At 40.7% G+C, this 25886-nt stretch overlaps 1 pseudogene; it reads right to left on the reverse strand.

Annotated features, from left to right (window-relative positions):
* LOC122033880 overlaps nucleotides 1-25886 on the reverse strand; it is a 118572-nt pseudogene that overhangs the window by 76040 nt on the left and 16646 nt on the right.

Below are 25886 nucleotides of genomic sequence, written 5' to 3' on the forward strand. Positions count from 1 at the left end.
GGATAGACTTTCCAGGAGCTATATAAAGGCCCCTGGAGCTAGGAATTCAACAACAACTTCTACATTCAACTCTGTACTTAATTCCTGGCAATAGTTCTGAGCCGTTAGTGTGTAAAAGGCTTCTCTGCCTTCAGCAAAGGAGATTCTTCTAGTGCACTTTTTTATCGCCCTAGATTAACAACCTCCTTGGTTGTAACCAGGTTAATTGTTGAGTCTCTTTTTATTTCTGTTGATTTAATTGTTATTATTTTACTATTTCTTTTCTGAGTTGAAATCCGAGGAGGGTATAGTTTATTTTTTATTCCAGCAATTCACCCCCTCTTGTCGGCCTCCGCTGCACCTACAAACTATCCTTAATCACAAGACTATACCCATATTCCTCTTGACGAATCAAACGAGTGGTTAAAAAAAAAATTTAAATCCATTCGAGAAATATCTTCAATCATTTCAAGACCACTCAAATCATAGCCTAATACTACTGCAATATGAGTAAGCAATCCACCTAAAACAATGGAGGTAGGGGAGGAAATTTTCCCTAATTTTACCAAGTGCTTCAAAAAGGAATATGCTGAGTTAATAAGCACATTTTCTACCATTCCCCATAAACAATACAAGTCTGAAAGTCTTACAATTCCATCTTTACCGTCCCTTCCAAATATCGTGTTCCTCATCATCATATGGGCATATCAAAAAATTGGGTTTATGATACTACTACCACCAGAAACATGTGGATTAAAGCAAGACTCTCCACCAATTTTCTCCCATAAATTCAATTTTTCAAAAGCAGGTAGGATTATGTAAGTTCCATCCCTAGACAAATCATAGCATATATTAAAATCCTCAAGACTCCATTCACAGACATCATTAAATAAACAAAATTTTAATTTCCCTCCTTGAATATTATCAACAGTAATGGAGCTTAAAATTTCCAAGACAATACGAGAATAAGTTGGGTACCTTAGGGCTATTATGCTAGTCCAACCTATTCTATCAAGAAACCAATCAATATCATTTCCAAACCCCAATACTTCTAAGGTTTCTCGGTCCATAAACCTAGTGCTCAAAATGGAACGTTTAGATAAAGAATGATAACGATGCAATTGATCATCATTAGAGAAAGTAATACCAAAGTTGTTCGATATACCTTCGAAGCGTGCAATCTCCTCATTCGAGACGACCAACACTTCTTTTACTTTCCTTTGACGAGAGTTCCTTTTGACAAAGCTCGACATCACGGATGATAGATTGGAGTGAGATGAACGTGGGGAAGGGGTTGTAGCACCTTGGGAAGTTGAAGGGAGGAGAAAAAAGAGGTATAGGGAAAAGGGTGAAGGTGGCGGCACGTGCATGCAAGCCTCCGCACACCCGTGCCCTAATAAAGGAGGGGTTTGGGACGAGCTGTGTAGGGATGCACGACCCCTTCATGGTGATTCTGTATGGCCGTGCCAATTGGCATGACCTCCTCGCTTCTCCACTCGGCCAAAGTTGCACGGCCGTGCAAGTTAGCACGGCCAGCTCCTTCATCCTCTCTACCTTGATCGCACGGTCGTGCCTATTGGCACGACCTGTGGCTTTTTCTCCACTGGTGGCCTTGCATGACCATGCTAATTGGCACGACCCGTGCCTTCCTCCTTTTTGCATAGGCCACACGACCGTGCAAGGTTGCATAGCCAGTGGCCTTTGCCTCTCTGTCGGTTTCGCACGGTCGTGTGTGATCACACGGCCGACTCCTTTAAGCGCACGGAGACTCACCTTTCGCCATTTTGGTTCCTCTGACACCTCCACGCCCATGAAATGCTCACGACCAGCTCGTGGAGGCTCTGCACACCCTGGAAACGAATACCCAAAAATAAAGAAATAAGAAAAGTACTCGACTTGAACTTGCTAGAGAAATAAAATAATGAACGGAATGATGAACTAAAATGAAAAAAAAACCCTTGGGTTGCCTCCCAAGAAGAGCTTGTTTTAGGTCTTTAGCTCGACCGTATTTTAACTCATTCAGTTGGGCACGGATCTGAGAAATATATCAGCATATCTTCCTTTGTCGGCATATCGTGGAGGTATTTTTTTAAACGCTGCCCATTTACTTTAAACACTCCACGCTCCTCGCTCCAAATGTCAACAACTCTGAATGGGTAAACCTTCTTGACTTGGAATGGTCCTGCCCATATTGATTTTAAATTTCTAGGAAAAAGTTTCAATCTTGAATTAAACAATAGCACTGAACCCCCTTCCTTGAATTCTCTCCGCATGATATGTTGATCATGCCATCTCTTTGTTCTCTCTTTGTAGGATTTGGCATGTTCGTAGGCATCCATCCTCAACTCATCAAGCTCATTTAATTGGAGTTTTCTTTTGTCTCCTGCTAACTTCAGGTCCATGTTAAGCTGTTTTATCGCCAAGTAAGTTTTGTGTTCTAATTGTACTGGAAGATGACACGACTTTCCATATACAAGTCGAAATGGGGTCATACCGATTGGAGTTTTAAAAGCAGTACGGTACACCCATAAAGCATCATCCAATTTCAATAACCAGTCTTTACGGAAATTGAACACTGTCTTTTCTAATATTGCTTTGATCTCCTGGTTGGAAATCTCAGCTTGTCCATTGGTCTGGGGATGGTAGGGTGTCACTACTTTGTGGCTAACTCTGTATTTCTTTAGCAAATTTTCAAATTATCTTTCATTGAAGTGCGAACCGCCATCGCTAATAACTGCCCTAGGCACACCGAACCATGGAAAAATCACTTTTTAAACAGTTTAATTACTGTTTTGGCGTCACTAGCAGGAGAAGCTATGGCTTCTACCCATTTCAATACATAGTCCACTGCCACTAAAATATAATTGTTTCCACATGATGAAGGAAAGGGTCCCATAAAGTCTACTCCCCATACATCAAATAGTTCCACCTCGAAAATGCAATTTAGTGACATCTCATTTCTTCTAGTAATGTTCCCGATATTTTGACATTGGTTGCAAGACTGCACAAAATTTTTCGTGTCTTTAAATAGACTTGGCCAAAAAAATCCTGCTTGTAAAATCTTTGCAGCTATTTTTGACACTCCTAAATGTCCACTGTAAGATGATGAGTGACAGTGAAATAAAATGTCCTTGATCTCGTCTTCCGGCACAAACCTTCGGTAGATTATATCTTCGTATTTCATAAAAGCAGTGGTTCATCCCATATATAGTGTTTGACGTATGAGAAAAACTTCTTCTTCTGTTGCCAGGTGAATTTTGGGGGAAGTACTCCACTTGCAAGATAGTTAACAAAATCTGCATACCAAGGAACTCTCTCAGAATTTACTGCCAACAAATGCTCGTTAGGGAAAACATCATTTATGGGTGGATCAAAATCCACGTCTTTTTGCCCATTTGGCCATGTTTGGGATAGATGATCTGCCATAACATTTTCAACCCCTTTTTTGTCTCTAATTTCCAAATTGAATTCCTAAAGAAGCAAGATCCACCTGATCAAACGAGGTTTGACATCTTTCTTATTAAGCAGATATCTTATGGCAGCATGATCGGAATACACTATCACTTTTGAGCCCACTAGATAGGACCTGAACTTGTCGATTGCAAACACTATGGCCAACAATTCCTTTTCAGTGGTAGAATAATTCATTTGGGCTGTATCCAATGTCTTGCTTGCATAGTGGATTGAATGCAGTACTTTGTCCTTTCTTTGTCCTAAAACTGCACCCACTACAAAGTCCCTGGTGTCGCACATGATTTCGAATGGGAGTTCCCAGTCTGGAGCTTGAATTACGGAAGCTGAGATGAGAGCACTCTTTATTTTCTTTAACGCCTCATTACAATCATCATCAAAACAGAATGCAGCATCTTTAATCAATAGGTTAGTTAGTGGCTTGGAAATTTTTGAGAAATCCTTGATGAAACGCGTGTAAAATCCAGCATGCCCTAGAAAGCTCCTAACCCCTTTTACATTAAGAGGCGGAGGTAGTTTCTCAATTGTCTCTATTTTGACTTTATCTACCTCAATTCCTCGTTCTGAAATCTTATGTCCTAAAATAATTCCCTCTTTGACCATAAAGTGACATTTCTCCCAGTTTAGAACTAAGTTCACATCTTCACATCTCTGAAGAACTTTAGAAAGATTTAGAAGACAGGAGTCAAAGTCATTATTATAAACTGAGAAATCGTCCATGAATACCTCCATAATTTTTTCTATGAAATCTGAGAATATTACCATCATACATCTCTGAAATGTAGCTTGTGCATTACAGAGTCCAAATGACATTCGTCGATAACCATAGGTACCAAAAGGGCACGTGAAGGTGGTCTTTTCTTGATCTAGGGGATGTATTGGAATTTGAAAGAAGCCAGAGTATCCATACAGATAGCAAAAATAGGAATGTTTCGTCAATCTTTCTAGCATCTCATCAATGAATGGTAAGGGAAAATGATCTTTTCTAGTCTCCTTATTTAGCTTCCTGTAATCAATACACACCTGTCATCCTGTAACTGTCCTTGTTGGAATCAATTCGTTATTTCCATTTCTAACCACCGTCATTCCCCCTCTCTTAGGGACCACATAGACTGGATGATACGAACCCCACCAATAAATGTGATGGAACCCGAAACAAAGGTGGATAAAACCCCAAGAACTAAACGACAAGAGTGTGAATCTTGACCCGTAACCAAGAATTGGCACGAACCAAGCCTACGAAGGAAAGAAACGCCACACCTAGGGGTGATAAGTTTCGATAGGTTGAACGCCACGAGAGTAGACTCGATAAGTTCAGCAAGTTCTTTCAAGAATTAAGAGAGCACATAATCTCACCAAAAACTAAGTTGCTTCATACTAAGATGTCCCTCCCTTATATAATGGGAGTGAACAAGGAAAATACAAGATAGGTACATGCACAATTAGAGTCCCAATGTTGCATGCCTCATGCAAGCTATCTAGAAACCCAAAAAAAATAAATGTATGCACAATTAGAGTCCCAAGTCGCATGCTTCATTAAACAATCTAAAATACTTAAGTCTTCATGTATGAACGAGTTCCCATGCTTTGCATGCTTATTAGCGTTCTTCCGTTAAGCGCGACCGATCATGGATGGTTATGCCCGATTACGTGGATTAGGCCACGACTAGCAGTTGTGATTATCTTGGTTTCTCCTTGCTCATAGTCATCCCAATGTTTTTGATTATCCCATTTAGTGCTTCCTTGAAACGCTTTGCCCGTAGTCTTGTAATTGGGCCTTCCGAAAGTGATAACTGATCTCTCCTATCTTCAGCCCTTGGGTATACATCATTCTCCCCTTCTTGAAAAGGATTTATCCTCAAATCATCACCTGCATGAAACGGGGATAAGTCAGCAACATTAAAAGTGGAATGTACGCCATACTCACCTGGTAGTTCAAGTTTGTAGGCATTATCATTGATGCGCTCTAATACTTGAAATGGGCCGTCCCCTTGAGGTAGAAGTTTAGAATGACGTTTGTCTGGAAATCGCTCCTTTCGGAGGTGCAACCAAACCCATTCTCCTGGTTCAAACACAATTTTCTTGCGCCCCTTATTAGCTTGTTGCATGTATTACTGATTTCTTTTCTCAATATTAAGTCGTGCTTGTTCATGAATCTTCTTTACGAATTCGGCCTTCTGCTTACCATCTAAGTTTATATGCTCACTTATAGCTAAAGGAATCAAATCTAATGGTGACAAGGGATTGAAACCATAAACAATTTCAAATGGAGAAAATTTAGTCGCAGAATGTATGCTCCTATTGTAAGCAAATTCAACATGAGGTAGACAATCTTCCCATATTCTCAAATTCTTATTAAAGACCGCACGAACTAAAAAGGACAAGGTTCGATTGACCACTTCAGTTTGCCCATCAGTTTGGGGGTGACAAGTAGTAGAGAACAACAATTTAGTTCCTAATTTCCCCCATAAAGTCTTCCAAAAATAACTCAAAAATTTTGCATCCCTATCAGAGACAATGGTCCTAGGCATGTCATGCAACCTAATAACCTCTTTAAAGAACAATTCAGCTATATGCGATGCATCATCGATTTTGTGACATGGAATGAAATGCGTCATTTTAGAGAATCTGTCTACCACAACAAAAATTGAATCTCTCCCCCTCCTGTTCCGGGGTAATCCCAAAACAAAGTCCATTGAAATATCAGTCCAAGGTTCACTAGGTATAGGCAAAGGAGTATACAAGCCATGGAGTTTCAATTTAGATTTAGCTTGTTTGCAAGTGATGCACTTCTCATAGATTCTTTCCATGTCACGTTTCATATGAGGCCAAAAGAAATGATCCTGTAAAATCCCTAAAGTCTTAGTAACGCCAAAATGACCCATCAATCCACCACCATGGGCTTCCCTAGTTAATAATTCACGTAACGAACACATAGGCACACACAATCTATTTTCACGAAATAAAAACCCATCATGCCTATAGAACATACCAAATGCAACCTTATCGCATGCTTTGAACTCATCATAAAAATCAATATCGTTAGTATATAAATCCTTGATATATTCAAATCCAAGTAACTTCGTATCTAAAGTGGACAGTAAAGCATACCTTCGAGATAGTGCATCAACAACTACGTTCTCCTTTCCTTGCTTGTATTTGATCACATAAGGAAATGTCTCAATGAATTCTACCCATTTAGCATGGCATCGGTTCAACTTATGTTGGCTCTTCAAATGCTTTAGAGATTGATGATCTGTGTGAATCACGAATTCTTTTGGCCATAGGTAATGTTGCCATGTCTCCAATGCTTTCACCAATGCATACATTTCCTTGTCATATGTGGGATAGTTTAGAGTGGTTCCACTCAACTTCTCACTGAAATAAGCAATGGGTCTCATTTCCTGCATTAGCACAGCACCTATACCAACACCAGAAGCATCACATTCGATTTCAAAGGTTTTATAAAAATCTGGTAGGATTAGTAAAGGAGCATAACTTAGCTTTTCTTTCAAAGTGTTGAAGGCCCTCACTTGCTCCTCTCCCCACTTGAATGACTCATTTTTCTTGATGACTTTAGTAAGAGGAGCTGCAATATTGCTAAAATCACGAATAAACCGTCGATAGAAGCTGGCCAAACCATGGAAACTCCTCACTTAGATAATTGTTGTCGGTGTTGGCCACTCTTGGATTGCTTTCACCTTTTCCTCATCCATCTCAACACCTTTAGTACTAACAACAAAACCAAGAAACATGACTTTCTCCGTACAAAAGGTGCATTTATTGATGTTAGCTAAAAGCTTTGCTTCTTTTAGCACACTCAAAACTAACCTTAAATGTGTAACATGCTCTTCAAAGCTTCTGCTAAAAATCAAAATATCATCAAAATACACAACTACAAATTTTCCTAAGAAATCACGCAAAACATGGTTCATCAAACGCATAAAAGTGCTAGGAGCATTAGTTAAGCCAAAAGGCATTACTAACCATTCATCACCTTCCTTCATCCTAATCTAATGATATCCACTCCTAAGATCAATTTTTGTGAACACACAAGAACCATGCAATTCATCAAGTATATCATCAATCCTAGGAATTGGATGGTGATACTTTATCCTGATGTTCTTGATGGCTCGACAATCCACACACATCCTCCATGTTCCGTCCTTCTTGGGAACTAGTAACACAGGCACGGCGCAAGGACTCATGCTTTCTCGAACATACCCCTTTTCTAATAATTCATTAACTTGCCTCTGAAGTTCCTTTGCTTCCTTCGGACTGCTTCTATAGGCAGGTCGATTCGGAATGGATGCACCAGGTATGAAGTCAATTTGGTGCTCAATTCCTCTAATGGGAGGTAAACTATGCGGAACCTCTTCAGGAAAGACCTCCTCGAATTCCTATAAGAGAGAAACAATAACACTAGGCAAAGAATCGTTAAGGTCGTTAGTGCTTAGGAGTGCCTCCTTATACAAAAGGATAAGGGGCAGCTGATTTGAAAACAAAGCTCGTTTAATCTCACTTTTTTTTTGCATAAAAACTATTTTTCTTTCACTCTCCTTTTTTTTCCTTGCCCACTCCTTTTGTCTCTTTCCTCTCATCTTCTTTCCTCTCATTTTTCTTTTCCTCTACTTCTTTTTTTTTTCAAGTTTTTTTCTCTCAATTTCTTTTTCTCTCTTCTTTTCATTTGCTTTTTGTAATCTCAACTGGTCCTCCATATCTTGTCTTGGAGTCAATGATACAAGAATAATAGGTTGTCCCTTCATAGTAAAAGTATACCTATTTGTGAGGCCATCATGTGTTACCTTTCGATCGAATTGCCAAGGTCTCCCCAACAATAGATGGCATGCATGCATGGGAATCACGTCACACAACAGCTCATCTTCATATTTGCCCATGGAAATTGCTACCAAGACTTGTTTTGTTACCTTGATTTCTCCGCAATCATTTAGCCACTGGAGGCGATAAGGTTGCGGATGTTTCCGAGTTGGTAGTGACAATTTCTCCACCAAATCAGTAATTGCCACATTGGTGCAACTCCCCCCATCAATAATAACACTACAAACCTTGTTATTGACAAAGCAACGGTTATGAAACAAGTTTTCCCTTTGATTACCTTCCTCCTCCTTAGCTTGTAAATTGAGAACTCGTCGGGCCACCAATATGTCTCCGATAACAGCATGTTGTTCATCATCACTGTCCTCTTTTTGTGGCACTTCTTCAAATTTCATCCTCATCTTCCGACTCAAGTTCACCTTGGGCGTTTATTACCATCACCCTTTTGTTCACACATTGACTAGCTATATGACCATGCCCTTGACATTTAAAACACTTGATATCACGAGTTTTGGAGGAAATGAGCTTGCAATTACCTTGAGTAGTAGATGGTGTAGGTTTGGGCTTCTTGAAGGGTTCAAACTTTGGCTTATTTTGAGGTTGCTCCTCCTTTCTTGGAGCTATCCGCCATGTGGCATGAGTAGTCATTGGTTGTCCCTTCCTAGCCAATCCTCTCCTCTTGAGTTGTTCTTGCACTTTTTGTGCTTGGTGGACCATGCCCGACAGCTCAACATAATGCTACAATTCAACAATATCAGTAATTTCTGGGTTTCAACCATGTAAAAACCTGGCCATAGTGGCTTCCCGATCTTTATTGACATTAGCTCGGATCATGGACAACTCCATGTCCTTGAAATATTCATCCACACTTTGGAGCCTTGAGATAACCTTTGAAGTCGCTGATATAAGCTTCTATAATAATGGCTGGGTACAAACCTCCTTCTCATGAGTACTTTCATCTCCTCCCAAGTGGATACAGGTTGCTCTCTATTCCTTCTCCGAGTCATCACCACTTGATCCCACAAAACAATAGCGTAATCAGTGAATTCAATGGCAGCTAACTTTACCTTTTTAAACTTTGAGAATTCATGATAGTCAAATACCATTTCCATCTTAGTTTCCCATTCCAAGTAAGCTTCTGGGTCATTTCTCCCTTGGAAGGTTGGAATCTTCATCTTAATCCCTCCTAAATCATTATTTCTTCTAGTTTCATTTCTATCTCCTCGATATCCAATCCTGCTCCGATTGTAGTTTTGCTCATCAAAGTCTTCCACAATAACCTCTTCATCTTCTTCGACATCAATCCCTTGGGCATGTCTTCGTTGTGGTCTAGTAATACGGTCTTGTTGATGTCTTCTTGGTGTCCCATCCTCCACCCGATCCAACCTCTCATGGATAGATTCTAATTCCGCTCTCATCATCCGCTGCATCTCCCCCATCAATGCTTGCAATTGCCGGTTCGGAAGTGGCCTAGCCCCCTCATTTGCTCCATCCTCTTGGTTGTTGGACATGGCTGCAAAATGAAAGAAAAACCTCACAAGCACTCAACTCACGTTTGGGTGGTAGCTCTCAATTGATGATCTCTCTTAGTTCTTAAGAAAACTCTAGAACAAATCAGAATATCACGTAGCAATTCAAAAGATACCACCAAAACTTATAAAGGCAGAATTTTTAAGAGAAAATGAAAGAGTAGAAGTTTGAGAGTAAGGAAAACAAGAAAGGGATGGTTGAAGACAATTTACTTCGATTCGCACAAGCAGTTTTTTTTTCTGCGCTTTCTTCTTATTCTTTTTTTTTTGTCTTTTCGTTGCGCGGTCTTTTTTTTCATGATTTTTTTTTTGCTTTTGGTTGAGCAACAAGTAAAGATAGACTTGCACTTGCCTTTGAACCGAAGCTTTGATACCAGATGATACGAACCCCACCAATAAATGTGATGGAACCCGAAACAAAGGTGGATAGAACCCCAAGAACTAAACGACAAGAGTGTGAGCCTTGACCCGTAACCAAGAATTGGCACGAACCAAGCCTACGAAGGAAAGAAACGCCACACTTAGGGGTGATAAGTTTCGATGGGTTGAACGCCACGAGAGTAGACTCGATAAGTTCAGCAAGTTCTTTCAAGAACTAAGAGAGCACACAATCTCACCAAAAACTAAGTTGCTTCATACTAAGATGTCCCTCCCTTATATAATGGGAGTGAACAAGGAAAAAATATAAGATAAGTACATGCACAATTAGAGTCCCAATGTTGCATGCCTCATGCAAGCTATCTAGAAACCCAAAACAAAATAAATGCATGCACAATTAGAGTCCCAAGTCGCATGCTTCATTAAACAATCCAAAATACTTAAGTCTTCATGCATGAACGAGTTCCCATGCTTCGCAGGCTTATTAGCATTCTTCCATTAAGCGCGGCCAGTCATGGATGGTTATGCCCGATTACGTGGATTAGGCCACGACTAGCAGTTGCGATTATCTTGGTTTTTCCTTGCTCATAGTCCTCCCAATGTTTTTTGATTAGCCCATTTAGTGCTTCCTTGAAACCCTTTGCCCATAGTCTTGTAATTGGGCCTTCCGAAAGTGATAACTGATCTCTCCTATCTTCAGCCCTTGGGCATACATCACTGGACTCACCCATTCACTATCTGATATAGGATAAATAATTCCAGCATCAAGAAGTTTCAATACTTCTTTCTTCACAACTTCTTTCAAATTCGGATTTAATCTTCTTTGATGCTCAATCGAATTTTTATATCCTTCTTTGAGCATAATTCTGTGCATGCAAATCGAAGGGTTGATCCCTTTAATGTCATCAATGGTGTATCCGATTGCTTTTCTGTATGTTCTCAGCTCTTTGATCAATTTATGTGTCTCCATCTCAATCAAATTTGCATTAATTATTACTAGAAAGGTGGAATCTGGACCAAGGAATGCATATTTAAGGTTAGGCAACATTGGTTTTAACTCCACTTGAGGTGGTACAATCTCAGGCAAGGCTGGTTCCTGGTCTAATAACCGTATTTCCTCGTTTACCATGACTTCTTCTGGCACTCCCCCAATTTCTTGAGCCATTCTCTCAATATGATCGTCATCATACAAGTCCTCCTCCATAAATAATTCTGAGGTAGATATCAAACCTCCCGGTGATTTTAGTAAGACCTCTCCACACCAAGGAAACATTTTTTGTACATCCTTGCACTGCACACTGATGGATTCCTCTAATTCTTCCTGAACCTCATTCTCTGCGTGTCTTAACTTGTTTTCATAAATCGACACTCCCATATCCTCTCCTACTTCGATCGGGTGTAGAGATAAGTTTAGCCCATCTTGTCCCGACCACTCGCTGAGATTTGATACCACTATATGGATTATTTCTTGTGCTTCATCTAAACTTTTTTTCATGAGTGCCCCCCCAACCGCTGCGTCCAGAAGGCTCTTGTTCTAGAACGAGAGTCCAATGTAAAATAAGTGAAGAATCAACCAACTCTCAATACCGTGATGTGGGCACTGATATAGAATTGATAGGTACTTATCCCAAGCTTGATGCAATGTTTCTTCGTCACGTTGCTTGAAGTGCAGAATCTGATCCCTCAACTGAGCAGTTGATCCTTTTTGGGGGAAAGTATTTATTTAAAAATTTCCTCTCTAATTCATCCCATGTCCTGATGCTTCTCGGTTGTAGAGTGTTGAACCAAACCTTCGCATTACTTCTGAGGCTGAATGGAAAAGTTATAAGTTGTATTGAATCAGCCGGAACTCCCTCAACTCTCAGTGTATTGCATTCACTGTGGAAATCTAGGAGATGCAAGTAAGGATTCTCTGAATTTGATCTCCCAAGCTGATTTTCTTGAACTTTAGAGATGAACGAAGGTCTGAGCAAAAAATTCTTCACAGGGATTTCTGGCAACACAATGGGTCCTAGCTCTTTAGCAGACTTCGGTGCTCCATAATCCTTTAATGGTCTTAACATCATGTCCTATCTGAATAGACCTGGAGTGCGAAATAGACATACATGTGGGGTAGTTGAATCTCCTGTAAGGTTAGTGCTTCGCATGCACGAACAAGATATAGAATATAGTAAAGAGAAGAGATGAAATAATATAATTTTTTTTAGCGTTTTAATAAAAATGTAGAAAATAAAGAAAAACAAGAATAAAATTATTTATCTCTAAATATAAAATATTAGAAAAAGAAAAGATAAAGGAAAAGAAAACAAACTCTAGTCTAATCTAATATGATTATCACTAATGTTATAGCCGCAGTCCCCGGCAACGACACCAAAAACTTATTACGATTCTGCAAGTGCACGGATTTGTAGTCAGAAATAAAGATTATCGATCCCACGAGCACTGGTTATAAGCACTTGTTAGCTAGAGCCCTAGAGCCAATCATTTGATGATTGTATTTTGGACTTGTTGTATCATATTCTATATAAATAAAGGCATTTGATTTTTGGTTATTATACTTAATTGTATTGGTGCCAAATAAACTAAGTATAATAACGTCCTTGAGTAGACGGTTCTCACCTATATCAATCGGTTAGTTGAACCGATAGTGAGATGATATAGGGAACACTACTCTTAATCATTCCTAGTCGAGTATTAACATTCAGGGACAATGTTAATGCAATAAGACTAGCATGTAGGTCAACTCGATGACTTGATCTCACAAGTCATGGATATAGAGATATCAAGTTGACACATGGGTATACATTGGAGAATGTATACTGAATGACCTGCCACGAGAAAGTATCATGGATCGTTATATGAGTGTCATATACTTTCTCATGTGGCTATTAGTATGACTATTAGTCCTTAGACCTGAAGTCACCATGGATCCCTACATAAGGAGTTATGTACTTTAGTTTCGTCAAACATCACCCGTAACTGGGTGGACTATAAAGGCGATTACTGGGTATGTAACGAATTATGCAGAGGGATGTGAGTGATGTAGATGGGATCTATCCCTCCTATATGACGGGAGAGACATTGATATTCTTGATAGAGTGAGACCACGAAGTGCATGGCCATGCCCAAATGAGTCAATATGAGATATTGAGCTCATTTGATTTAGTGAGTCTACTTGGAGTTCAAGATTTAGATTGATTAGAGGATGACACAGTCTATGCCTCACATTGATCAATCTAGATGTCTAGGATAGAAGGACACTTGTCATATATTGTGAGGAGTCACAATTAGTAGTCTCAAGGTGATGTTGGATCTCAACATTCTTGTAACTTGGGTAGTAATGATGTGTTGCTAGATACCGCTCATTACTTATGCTTCTAAATGAGTTTAGGAGCATTACGAACGTTATAAGAACCTATAGGGTCACACACAAAGGGCAATTAGATGAAGATTAGGTTCATTTGATGAACCTAAAGGATTAGGTTTATTTGATGAACCAAATTGGATTAAGAGTAATCCAAGGTAGGCTAATTGAGTTGGACTCAATTTGGTTCATGTGTTAAGTGAGTCTAATTTGGACTTAGACTCATTTAATTAATTTAATTCAATGAACAGAGATTCATTAAATTAAAATTAACTTGAACTAATGGTTAGATTAGATCAACCATTGGAGAGAAGTGGTCAAGTTTGACTTGACATAAGTAGGAAGATGAAGAGTCAAGTTTTGACTTGACTTTGTCTTGACCAATGCCACATCATCAAGGCTTCTTCATTTGGTCAAGTTTGACTTGACCAAATGCCACCTCATGGGAGTTACCAAGAGTGGTGACTCTTGATATTCCATGGGAGTTACAAGCCAAAAATGTGGCCGGCCACTTTTATTCATGAAAAGGAGTTTCATTTTTCATATGTAACTCCATCTTCTTCTTCCTTGGTTCTCTTCTCTCCCTCTCCTCCTCCACTACTGATCTCTAAGGTTCCTAGCACATCCTTAGAGGTTTTTCTCCATCTCTTGCTTGTGTGGACACACATAGAGAAGTGTCTACTTTGACACTTTCGAGATCCGGCGAACCGAGGACGAGCGGGATACGCGAAGGGCTTCGCTTCAAAGGTATAACCCCTTTTCCATGTAGATCTAGGAGTAGATCTCGGTAGAAACTCGTATTCATAGTTTTTAAAATTTTTCTTTGCACGGATCCGTTGGGTTTGGGGCTTTTGGGGTTTCCGCGACGCGAAAACGCGATTTTCGCGGCCCGAAAAACCCAATATCAGAGCCACGTGCGAAGCTTGTACGAGTTTAGTTTTTGTTTTTATGAAAAAAATTCAGTTCTGTGATATTCTGTAATTTTATGGTTTTTAGAGTTGTTATGGGTATTTTTCTCGTAGAAGCGAAGCACAAGTGTTTCGGCACTTGTAGGCTTCGACTACCGAGAAGAATTTTTCAAAACGGCAAAATTTCGCCACAAAAATTTTTGGGACAGCGGGCTAAGGCGCTCTTGGATCGCTTAGGAGCAACTCGCGATAGTTAGATCACGGGTAGGGGTACTGCCCCTAACCCCGCAAGGGGATTTGCTCCGCGATTGCGCCCGAAATCGCTAATCGGGACCGCCAGGAAAAATTTACTCATAAAATCTGTAAAATTATAAAAAAATTACAAAAAATTATAGAAATATATAATTTTGAATTATATATTAATTTTGTGATAGTCATGTCCCAAACGACCCAAATTGGATTTGGAAATGTGTTGTAATTCATAATACGGCCTGCGTGCCGTAATGTGATGTGCGTGCTGTATTTATTTTATTTTTATTTTATTTTCACGGCCTGCACGTCGTGCATTTCTCTTATATTCTGGTTGTAAATTAGATTTAGACTCGAATGTAACTCGAGTTTCAAAATTGTAATGTAAATTTTGAGGCGGTGGAAGGTCCACTCGAGACGGAGTTACGAGGAGGGCGCGAGCAACACGAGGTGGTCAAAGGAAGGAGCTTGAGAAGCTGTTAACATTAGGTTGACCATCCGATCTTCTCATTGGCTTGAAAAGATCATAGTAGGGCCATGACATAATCACAAAATTATTTAATTAATTGCTTATATGTATGTGATGCATGTTTAATTAAGTAGTTAATTAGTGCCTAGCGATTAGATTAGATCTAAATCGTGCACAAGATGCACCCTTACGATTAGATTAGATCTACATCGTGTACAAGAAGCACCCTATCGATTAGATTAGATCTATATCGTGTATATGATACAACATCGACGTTTAGATTAGATCTAAATCACGTCAACTCTAATGTCTACCATGCCGTGATACCTACCACTACCTCGATCGCATGCTGTTGTTGAATCTGCCAAAGCAGAGCAACACATACTATCTTGGTAGGGTACGGAGGGACAATCTTGGTCCCTCCTATCAACGCATGGGTGAGTACAACTCAATTAGATTGAGTAACTAGTTAACTCGGTTGGATCGAGTACAACTATAGACATTCTTCCAACGGTTGGAAAGGTAGGACAAAATCACGTTTATATTAATTCTCGGGCATATTAGCCAAAGCTAACTCGAGTTTTAATATAAATGCGGATTTTGATCCTATAAACAAGAGTTGCATAGAGATGTAATTGGTAATCGTTACCTACCGATCATACTAAGTCTTGGGCGTATTAGCCAAAGCTAACTCAAGGGTTAGTATGATGTGGATCTTGTCCCACATGAATTATAGAATTCAGTGGGAGAATCATTTAGTTAAAGGCCTAATTAAATGATTAAGAATATGATATTTATTTCTACATTTATTTCTGTTGTAGAATTGCCATGACGTCGAACACGAACATCTTCTCTTTGCGTTCTGTCCTTAAGAAGGATAAGCTCAACGGAGCAAATTTCCTGCACAGAATCGAGAATAGTTCTCACTCGGGAACGTAATACGTTCTGGAGCAGCCCATTCCGGAGGCTCCTCCCGCCACGAGATGACCGTGATGCTTACAAGAAGCATCAAGATGACGCATTAGATGTGTCCTGTCTTATGCTCGCGACCATGAACTCTGAGCTTCAGAAGTAACATGAGTTGATGGGCGCTTACGATATGGTTGAACATCTTTGTCACCTATATCAAGGACAAGCAAGGCACTGGAAGAGGAACTCCAAAGAATACCTGGAAGATCTTAAGAAGAAGAGAAATAAGATTTCTACTTCAGGTATACATGTTATAGAAGTCAACCTCTCTATTTCTTCATCGTGGGTATTAGATACCGGATGTGCTTCGCACATTTGTACTAATGTACAAGCGCTGAGGAAAAGCAGGGCATTGATGAAAGGTGAGATAGACCTACGAGTAGGCAATGGAGCACGGGTTGCTGCTATTGTTGTAGGAACTTACCATCTATCTCTTCCCTCTGGTCTTGTACTAGAATTAGATGATTGTTGTTATGTGCCTGCCTTGACTAAGAACATAATTTCAGTTTCTTGTTTGGACAAGAAAGGATTTTAATTTACAATAAAGAACAAATGTTGTTCCGTCTATTTAAACGATATGTTCTATTGTAGTGCACCTATGATAAACGGACTATATATTCTAGACCTTGAGAGACCTATCTATAACGTAAATACCAAGAGGTTCAAGTCAAATGACATGAACCAAACCTACCTCTAGCACTGTCGCTTAGGTCATATAAATGACAAGCGCTTATCCCAGCTCCATAAGGATGGTTTGTTGGACTCATTTGATTTTGAATCATATGAGATATGCGAGTCATGCCTACGAGGCAAGATGACCAAGACTCCCTTTAGTGGGCACAGCGAGAGAGCAACTGATTTGTTAGGACTTATACATAGTGATGTATGTGGCCCTTTCAATGTTGCTGCTAGAGGCGGTTATAGATACTTCATCACATTTACTGATGACTTCAGTAGATATGGTTATGTGTACTTGATGACACATAAGTCTGAATCCTTTGAAAAGTTCAAAGAATTCAAGAATGAAGTACAGAACCAGCTTGGCAAGAGTATTAAGATACTTCGATCAAATCGAGGTGGAGAATACCTTAGCCATGAGTTCCGTGACTACCTAGCTGAGTGTGAGATTCTATCCCAACTCACTCCTCCTGGAACACCACAGTGGAATGGTGTATCCGAAAGGAGGAATCGTACCTTATTAGATATGGTATGATCTATGATGAGTCACACAGATCTTTCGACATATCTATGGGGATATGCTCTAGACACGACAGCTTTCATTCTCAACTGAGTTCCATCCAAGGCCGTGATAAAGACACCATATAGGATATGGACTGGGAGAGATGCCCAGGTGTCTTTCATGAGGATTTGGGGTTGTGAGGCTTATGTTCGACGTCAAGTCTCAGACAAGTTAGGACCCAAATCTGACAAGTGCTACTTTATTGGATATCCCAAGGAAACTAAGGGATATTACTTCTACATTCCCAGTCAGCACAAGGTAGTTGTGGCAAAGACTGGGGTCTTTCTAGAAAGGGACTTTGTTTCTAGAAAGACTAGTGGGAGCACGTTCGATCTTGAAGAAGTTCAAGTTACGAACAATAGCACTGATGCCTCGATGGAAGTCGAACTGGAACCACAAAGTGTTGTGGATGATGTTGTTCCACAAGGAGTTGAGGAACAACAACCAGTTCAAGTAGACATACCTCTTCGCAGGTCTGATAGGGTACGTCGTCAGCCTGAGAGATACTCATTTCTCTTGTCTAACCATGATGACGTTGTGCTCATAGAGGATGAGCCTACCACCTATCAGGAAGCTGTGATGAGACCAGATTCCGAGAAATGGCTAGAGGCCATGAGATCCGAAATGGAATCCATGTACACCAACCAAGTATGGACTTTGGTTGATCCACCTGAAGGGGTAAAACCCATTGGGTGTAAGTGGGTCTTTAAGAGAAAGACTGACATGGATGGACTTATCTATAAGAGTCGCTTGGTAGCTAAAGGTTTCAAGCAGATTCATGGTATTGACTATGATGAAACTTTTTCTCCAGTAGAGATGTTTAAGTCCATTCGGATCATGCTTGCTATTGCAGCCTACCATGACTATGAGATATGGCAGATGGATGTCAAAATCGCGTTTCTGAATGGAAACCTACTAGAGGATGTGTACATGACACAACCTGAGGGTTTTGTAGATCCACAGCATACTAGCAGAGTATGCAAGCTGCATAGGTCCATTTATGGACTAAAGCAAGGTTCTCGGAGCTGGAATCTTTGATTCGATGATGCAATCAAACAGTTTGGTTTCATCAAGAATGAAGATGAGCCTTGTGTCTACAAGAAGGTTGTAGAGAACATAGTTGTCTTCCTCATATTGTATGTGGATGACATACTGCTCATTGGGAAAGACATCCCTTTGCTACAGTCTGTCAAGACTTGGCTAGGGACATGTTTCTCGATGAAGGACTTAGGTGAAGCATCTCGCATTCTAGGGATACAGATCTATAGAGATAGATCTAAGAGATTGCTTGGCCTAAGTCAGATTACATACATTGATAAGGTACTCCTTCGGTTTGCCATGCAGAACTCCAAGATGTGATTTCTGCCGATGTCACATGGTGTGAGTCTTTCGAAGACTCAAGGTCCCTCTTCTAGATAGGAGAGAGACCGCATGGATCAGATCCCTTATGCCTCAGCCATAGGATCGATCATGTACGCCATGCTATGTACTCGACCTGATGTCTCGTATGCTTTGAGCATGACGAGCAGATACCAGTCAGATCCAGGTGTTTGGATAGCGGTCAAGAATATTCTTAAGTACTTAAGAAGGACTAAAGAATATTTCTTGATATATGGAGGTGATGATGAGCTAGCCGTAAAGGGTTACGGTGATGCTAGCTTGCAGACCGACCAGGATAGATCGCAGTCGGGTTCGTATTTTGCATTAATGGTGGTGCCGAAGAGTTCAAGTAAGATCGAGTGATTCTACAACAAGTACATTCTTTGCATCGGAGGCAAAGGAAGGCGTTGGATCCGCAAGTTCATCACCGAACTTGGGGTGGTTCCTAACATTGCTGACCCCATTGAACTCTATTGTGACAACAATGGAGCTATAGCGAAGGAACCTCGCTCACACCGGCCAAACATACTACAGCGCTTCCATCTCATTCGAGAGATTATCGAGAGAGGAGATGTGAAGATTTACAGAGTACCCACAGAGGCTAACATCGCAGATCCCTTGACCAAGGCTTTGGCACAGAGGAAGCATGATGGTCACACTAGGTCATTGGGGCTTAGAGCCTACACTGATTGGCACTAGTGCTAGTGGGAGATTGTTAGCTGAGCCAATCATTTGATGATTGTATTTTGGACTTGTTGTATCATATTCTATATAAATAAAGGCATTTGGTTTTTGGTTATTATACTTAATTGTATTGGTGCTAAATAAACTAAGTATAATAACGTCCTTGAGTAGATGGTTCTCACCTATATCAATCGGTTAGTTGAACCGATAGTGAGATGATATAGGGAACACTACTCTTAATCATTCCTAGTCGAGTATTAAAATTCAGGGACAATGTTAATGCAATAAGACTAGCATGTAGGTCAACTCGATGACTTGATCTCACAAGTCATGGATATAGAGATATCAAGTTGACACATGGGTATACATTGGAGAATGTATACTGAATGACCTGCCATGAGAAAGTATCATGGATCGTTATATGAGTGTCATATACTTTCTCATGTGGCTATTAGTATGACTATTAGTCCTTAGACCTGAAGTCACCATGGATCCCTACATAAGGAGTTATGTACTTTGGTTTCGTCAAACGTCACCCGTAATTGGGTGGACTATAAAGGCGATTACTGGGTATGTAACAAATTATGAAAAGGGATGTGAGTGATGTAGATGAGATCTATCCCTCCTATATAACGGGAGAGACATCGATATTCTTGATAGAGTGAGACCACGAAGTGCATGGCCATCCCTAAATGAGTCAATATGAGATATTGAGCTCATTTGATTTAGTGAGTCTACTTGGAGTTCAAGATTTAGATTGATTAGAGGATGACACGGTCTATGCCTCACATTGATCAATCTAGATGTCTAGGATAGAAGGACACTTGTCATATATTGTGAGGAGTCACAATTAGTAGTCACAAGGTGATGTTGGATCTCAACATTCTTGTAACATGGGTAGTAATGATGTGTTGCTAGATACCGCTCATTACTTATGCTTCTAAATGGGTTTAGGAGCATTGCCAACGTTACAAGAACCTATTGGGTCACACACAAAGGGCAATTAGATGAAGATTAGGTTCATTTTATGAACCTAAAGGATTAGGTTCATTTGATGAACCAAATTGGATTAAGAGTAATCCAAGGTAGGCTAATTGAGTTGGACTTAATTTGGTTCATGTGTTAAGTGAGTCTAATTTGGACTTAGACTCATTTAATTAATTTAATTCAATGAATAGAGATTCATTAAATTAAAATTAACTTGAACTAATGGTTAGATTAGATCAACCAAGGGAGAGAAGTGGTCAAGTTTGACTTGACATAAGTAGGAAGATGAAGAGTCAAGTTTTGACTTGACTTTGACTTGACCAATGCCACATCATCAAGGCTTCTTCATTTGGTCAACTTTGACTTGACCAAATGCCACCTCATGGGAGTTACCAAGAGTGGTGACTCTTGATATTCCATGGGAGTTTCAAGCCAAAAATGTGGCCGGCCACTTTTATTCATGAAAAGGAGTTTCATTTTTCATATGTAACTCCATCTTCTTCTTCCTTGGTTCTCTTCTCTCCCTCTCCTCCTCCACTACTGATCTCTAAGGTTGCTAGCACATCCTTAGAGGTTTTTCTCCATCTCTTGCTTGTGTGGATATACATAGAGAAGTGTCTACTTTGACACTTTCGAGATCCGGCGAACCGAGGACGAGCGGGATACGCGAAGGGCTTCGCTTCAAAGGTATAACCCCTTTTCCATGGAGATCTAGGAGTAGATCTCGGTAGAAACTCGTATTCGTAGTTTTCAAAATTTATCTTTGCACGGATTCGTTGGCTTTGGGGCTTTCGGGGTTTTCGCGGCCCGAAAAACCCAACAGCACTAGCGATGACTCACTTAGGATTAGCTAAACTACTGATGGTTGTAAGTTATCTAAAGAAATGAGGTTTGGAAACAGAAAAGAGAACTAGCAAAGAAGAAGTAATATACTTGGTTTATGAAGAGTCCTAGGAGTTTGGTTTCATTGTGGTGGTATTGATGTATCACATTCTATCCTTTACTCATTGTCCATCAAGATGCATTCGCTAGAAGCTGAAGTATCTATTCTTAGGTACCAAATAAAGAAGATCCCTATGAAATCCTGTTACGGTTAACCTCTGTCACTAGGGCGCCTCGGTAGATCACAAGAACACTACTCTAATTGGTGTCACTAAGGATAGAGATAAGGAGCTTAGTTTGGTCTCTTACCTCCTTGTGGAGGAGTTGTATCCCCTTTCAAGGAAGTACCCTAGATGTCCATGAACGGGTTACCCTTATCACTAGGGCCCCTCAGGTGTACGATCTAGGATATTCTCTCTACGAGATAGGCAATTCCTACACAATCAATTAACACGATATAGAGATCTAGTAGTCGAAACAAAGAAATCGAAATCATCCAATGAAATAGAGGCAAAAGTATGAGTTTTACATCAAACCAATCCACAACTACTCCCTCATTCTAGAACAAGGAATCTACTCCATAGATGCTGGAGAAAGGCCCAAAGACATAATGTTAACCATACAATTCTCAAACAAGAAGAGAGAGAGAGAGAGAGAAAAGACGCTTATCCAACGATGAGAAGTGATCTTCGGATCCAATCCTTTACTTCTGGAGTTGATGTGGTGAAGAAGGATCACTGGACGGAGGTCCTGTACGACATGGAAAGACACCAAGTCGATTCTCTTCCTAACGGCTCGCTTCCCGGATCCCTTGAGGAAAAGGGTTAATACCCTTTTATAGGCTAGGGCGCGGCTGCGGCGGCACGACAATGTAAGGATGGCATGGCCATTCCCTTTCTTGTCTCTAGCTATGCTGCACGGCCGTGCCAATTGGCACGGCCATGTGAACCTGGGGCTCAGCTTGTGGGACACGGTCATGCAGGATTGCACGACCGTGTACTGCTTGGTTGCGGTCATGGGGGCACGATCGTGCAAGTACGCATGGTTATGCTCTGATCTGCCTCTGGGTTGGCCGCACAACCGTGCAAGAGTTGCATGGCCGTGCACTTCTCTCCAATTTGGCCACACGATCGTGCGAAGTTGCACGACTATGTTCTCTGGCTTGTTCCGGTGCGTCGACAATCATTGTTTTTGCTCCGAAAGTTGTCCCTATCAACACAAAACTAAACAAAGAGTAGATATCCACACAAAAGAGTATATATGATGAGTACATGATAAAAGAGGTGATTATGCAAAGAATATATACGTATAAAGGAAGTGAAAGTGCGTTAAAACATGCATAAACGATCATAATATTTACGTACATCACTCAGCACTCCATTTTGTTGAGGAGTATAAGGAGTTATTATTTCATGGTTGATCCCATATTCAACACACAACTCAGCAAACGGTGATACATATTCACTGCCTCGGTCAATTCAAACCACCTTAATCTTTCTATTAAGTTGGTTTTCAACCTCATTCTTATAGAGAGAAAATTTCTCTATAGCTTCATCCTTACTTTTGAGAAGATACACATAACAGTATTTTGTGTTATCATCTACAAAAGTGATGAAGTATTTATTCCCACCACGTGTTGGTATACATTTGAGGTTGCACATGTTAGTGTGAATTAGCCCGAGTAGTTCGTTGCCTCTTTCAATATGTTGAAAGGATGACCTTGTCATTTTCGTTTCAACACAAATCTCACACTTGTGTTTTGGGTCAAGGTGGAATGTAGGTATGCTTTGCATGTTTATTAATCTACACAACACATCGTAGTTAACATGTCCTAGTCTACCATGCCACAAACATGAAGACTCAAGCATATAAGTGGAAGAGCTTTAATTTTTATTTATCTTAGGTCTAATCGCCATTACATGGAGCTTAAATAGCCCATCAAATACACAGCTTCTTCCTACGAACATTTCATTCTTGGACAATGCAACTCTGTCCGACTCAAAAATAATGTGAAAGTCATGCTTGCTTAACAATGATACAGACACTAGATTCTTTCGAATGTCTAAAATATACAACATATTGTTCAGAGTAAGGTCCTTGCCCGAGGCCATCTTCAGCACCACTTTTCCTTAACCCATGATGTTTGATGTTGCTGAGTTCCCCATGAATAATTTGTCTCCCGTGACTTCTTTGAAGTTGTGGAGTAGCTCCTTGTTGAAACACACAAGTCTGGTGGCTCTAGTATCGATCCACCATTACCGCGAGTTTGAACCCGCCAGGTTCAACTCAGAGACCATAGTGCAGAGGTCATCCATTTCTGGTCCCTCATTCAGGTTGGCCTCCTGCTTCTTATTCTTTGGCTTTCTACACTTAGAAGATTTGTGACCCACTCGGTCACAGTTAAAGCACTTCCCAGAGAACTTCTTCTTGCTGATACCTCCTCTTGGTCCCATCTTGGAAGACTTGGGATTCTTCTATTTCAAGCTTTGACCATGCTCGACCAGGTTGGCTTTTACAGTAGCCTGGGAGAACGCCTTTCTCTCTGAACTCTTGTTATCTTCTTCGATGCAAAGTCTAACAATGAGTTCCTCCATATTCATCTCCTTTTGCTTGTGCTTCAGGTAGTTCTTGAAGTCCTTCCACCCGGGAGGCAACTTCTCAATGATAGCAGCCACCTAGAAGGTTTCACTCAGAACCATCCCTTCTGAGTGGATCTCATGCAAGATCACCTGAAACTCCTGGACTTGGCTGATAACCGTCTTGGAGTCAACTATCTTGTAATCTAGGAATTGACTCATGATGAACTTCTTGACCCTTGTATCCTCCATCTTGTACTTCTTGTCCAAGGACTCCCACAACTTCTTAGCTGTTCTCTTCATGCTATACACAGTGTACAGTGAGTCTACAAGGCAGTTGAGGATCTAGTTTCAGAAAAGGAACTTAGAGTGAGTCCATCCTTCCACTACACTGATGGTTGGAGCATCAGCATCCTCAGCATGCTTGGGAGGGTCCTCGGTCAAGAACTGAGCCAGATTGAGCATGGTCAGGTAGAAGAGCATCTTCCGCTGCCACCTCTTGAAGTTCAGTCCACTGAACTTCTCTAGCTTTTCCTCATGACTGATTGACACAGTTCCAATCAGGGCGGAGGGGGCTTACATGTGTTGAGTCTGTTGCACCTCAACATTCTATTCTGTCACATCTCAGCAAAATCGAATCTATTTCAAGATTGTTAGCAAAAATAATTTGTTGCCAAAAATTTTTTGGGACTTAGTTGAATTTAAAATTACAGAATTTAAATTCACTTAAATGTTGAAATGGCCGGAGTTGATAATCTCAGGCTACCAGCAGGAGCTGGTGTCCGTCAAGTGCTTAATGCAGGCTTCACAGTGGCCGTCCGAGCGAGTTAGTTACTGACCGAGCAAAATAGGCTAAGGCCAACCAAGCGAATTAAAATCTTCTGCCAACCGAGAGAAATAGACTAAGGCTGACCTAGCGAATTAGGTTAAGGCCAACTGAGCGAATCATAGGCTTCTGTCGATCGAGAGAAATAGGCTAAGGCCAACTGAATGAGAGTCCAACCGAGCGAAGAGGTTGACCGAGCGAAGAGATCGATTGAGCGAAGAGTCCGATCGAGAGAAGTGGCCGATCGAGTGAAGAGTCTGACCGAGCGAAGTGGCCGATTGAGCGAAGCTTAAGGCTGATCGAGCGAAGAGGTCGACCGAATGAAGAGGTCGACCGAGAGAAGAGTCTGACCAAGCAAAGTGGGCGACCGAGCGAAGATTAAGGCCAACCGAGTGAATCGAAGGCTTCCGTTAAGTGAGTTGAAGGCTTCTACCGAGCGAGTTGTTGTCAAGAAAGTTGAAGGCTTCTTCTGAGCGAGTTGCAGGGCGAATAGTAGAGCAAAGCCTAGAAAGCGGTCGGACGAGTGAACTATGTAAATCAAGGCCTGCGATGAATGCAGTTTCCTTGAAACAGATTCACCCCACCTCCGGCTATGCTTCAAGGCTTTCTTGGGTCGTTTGTTTCCCAAGATACAATGGTGAACCTTAATTCCCACCAAGCACTGATGGTCACGGTGAATTGAGAGGTACCCGACTGCTATCACAGGCACTCCACCGAGTAAGAAATGCATGATAGAGGAGATACGGAATGTAGGTGGAGATTCATCCTTTCGTGTGTGTAACCTCTTGCCATATGATCGCAACCTCCTTACATAGGAGCTTAGTTCAACAACAGCGTTAATGATCGATTAATGATCATTACTCATCGAGATATGAAACGCCAGCGTTTCACTCTCAGCATCAATCTTCAATTTAATGCTTCCATTACAAGCAGCAAAAGGTTCATGTGGTAAAATATTGGTTGTTCCACTTGGGCAAATTTTACCTCGACCGATCCGACATTTAGCGCGCTGAATCAGGGATACAGTAGACGATAATTTACATTGCCGACTATCGAATTAAATGAGAAAATCGAACGGGAATATGACACTCAATAGGAATTTAAGAATATGAAATATTGAAGCACAAGAGCATGGTCACTTATAAACTGGCCTGTAGCT

Source organism: Zingiber officinale, chromosome 11B (assembly GCF_018446385.1).
Source record: "Zingiber officinale cultivar Zhangliang chromosome 11B, Zo_v1.1, whole genome shotgun sequence".
Taxonomy (NCBI): domain Eukaryota; kingdom Viridiplantae; phylum Streptophyta; class Magnoliopsida; order Zingiberales; family Zingiberaceae; genus Zingiber; species Zingiber officinale.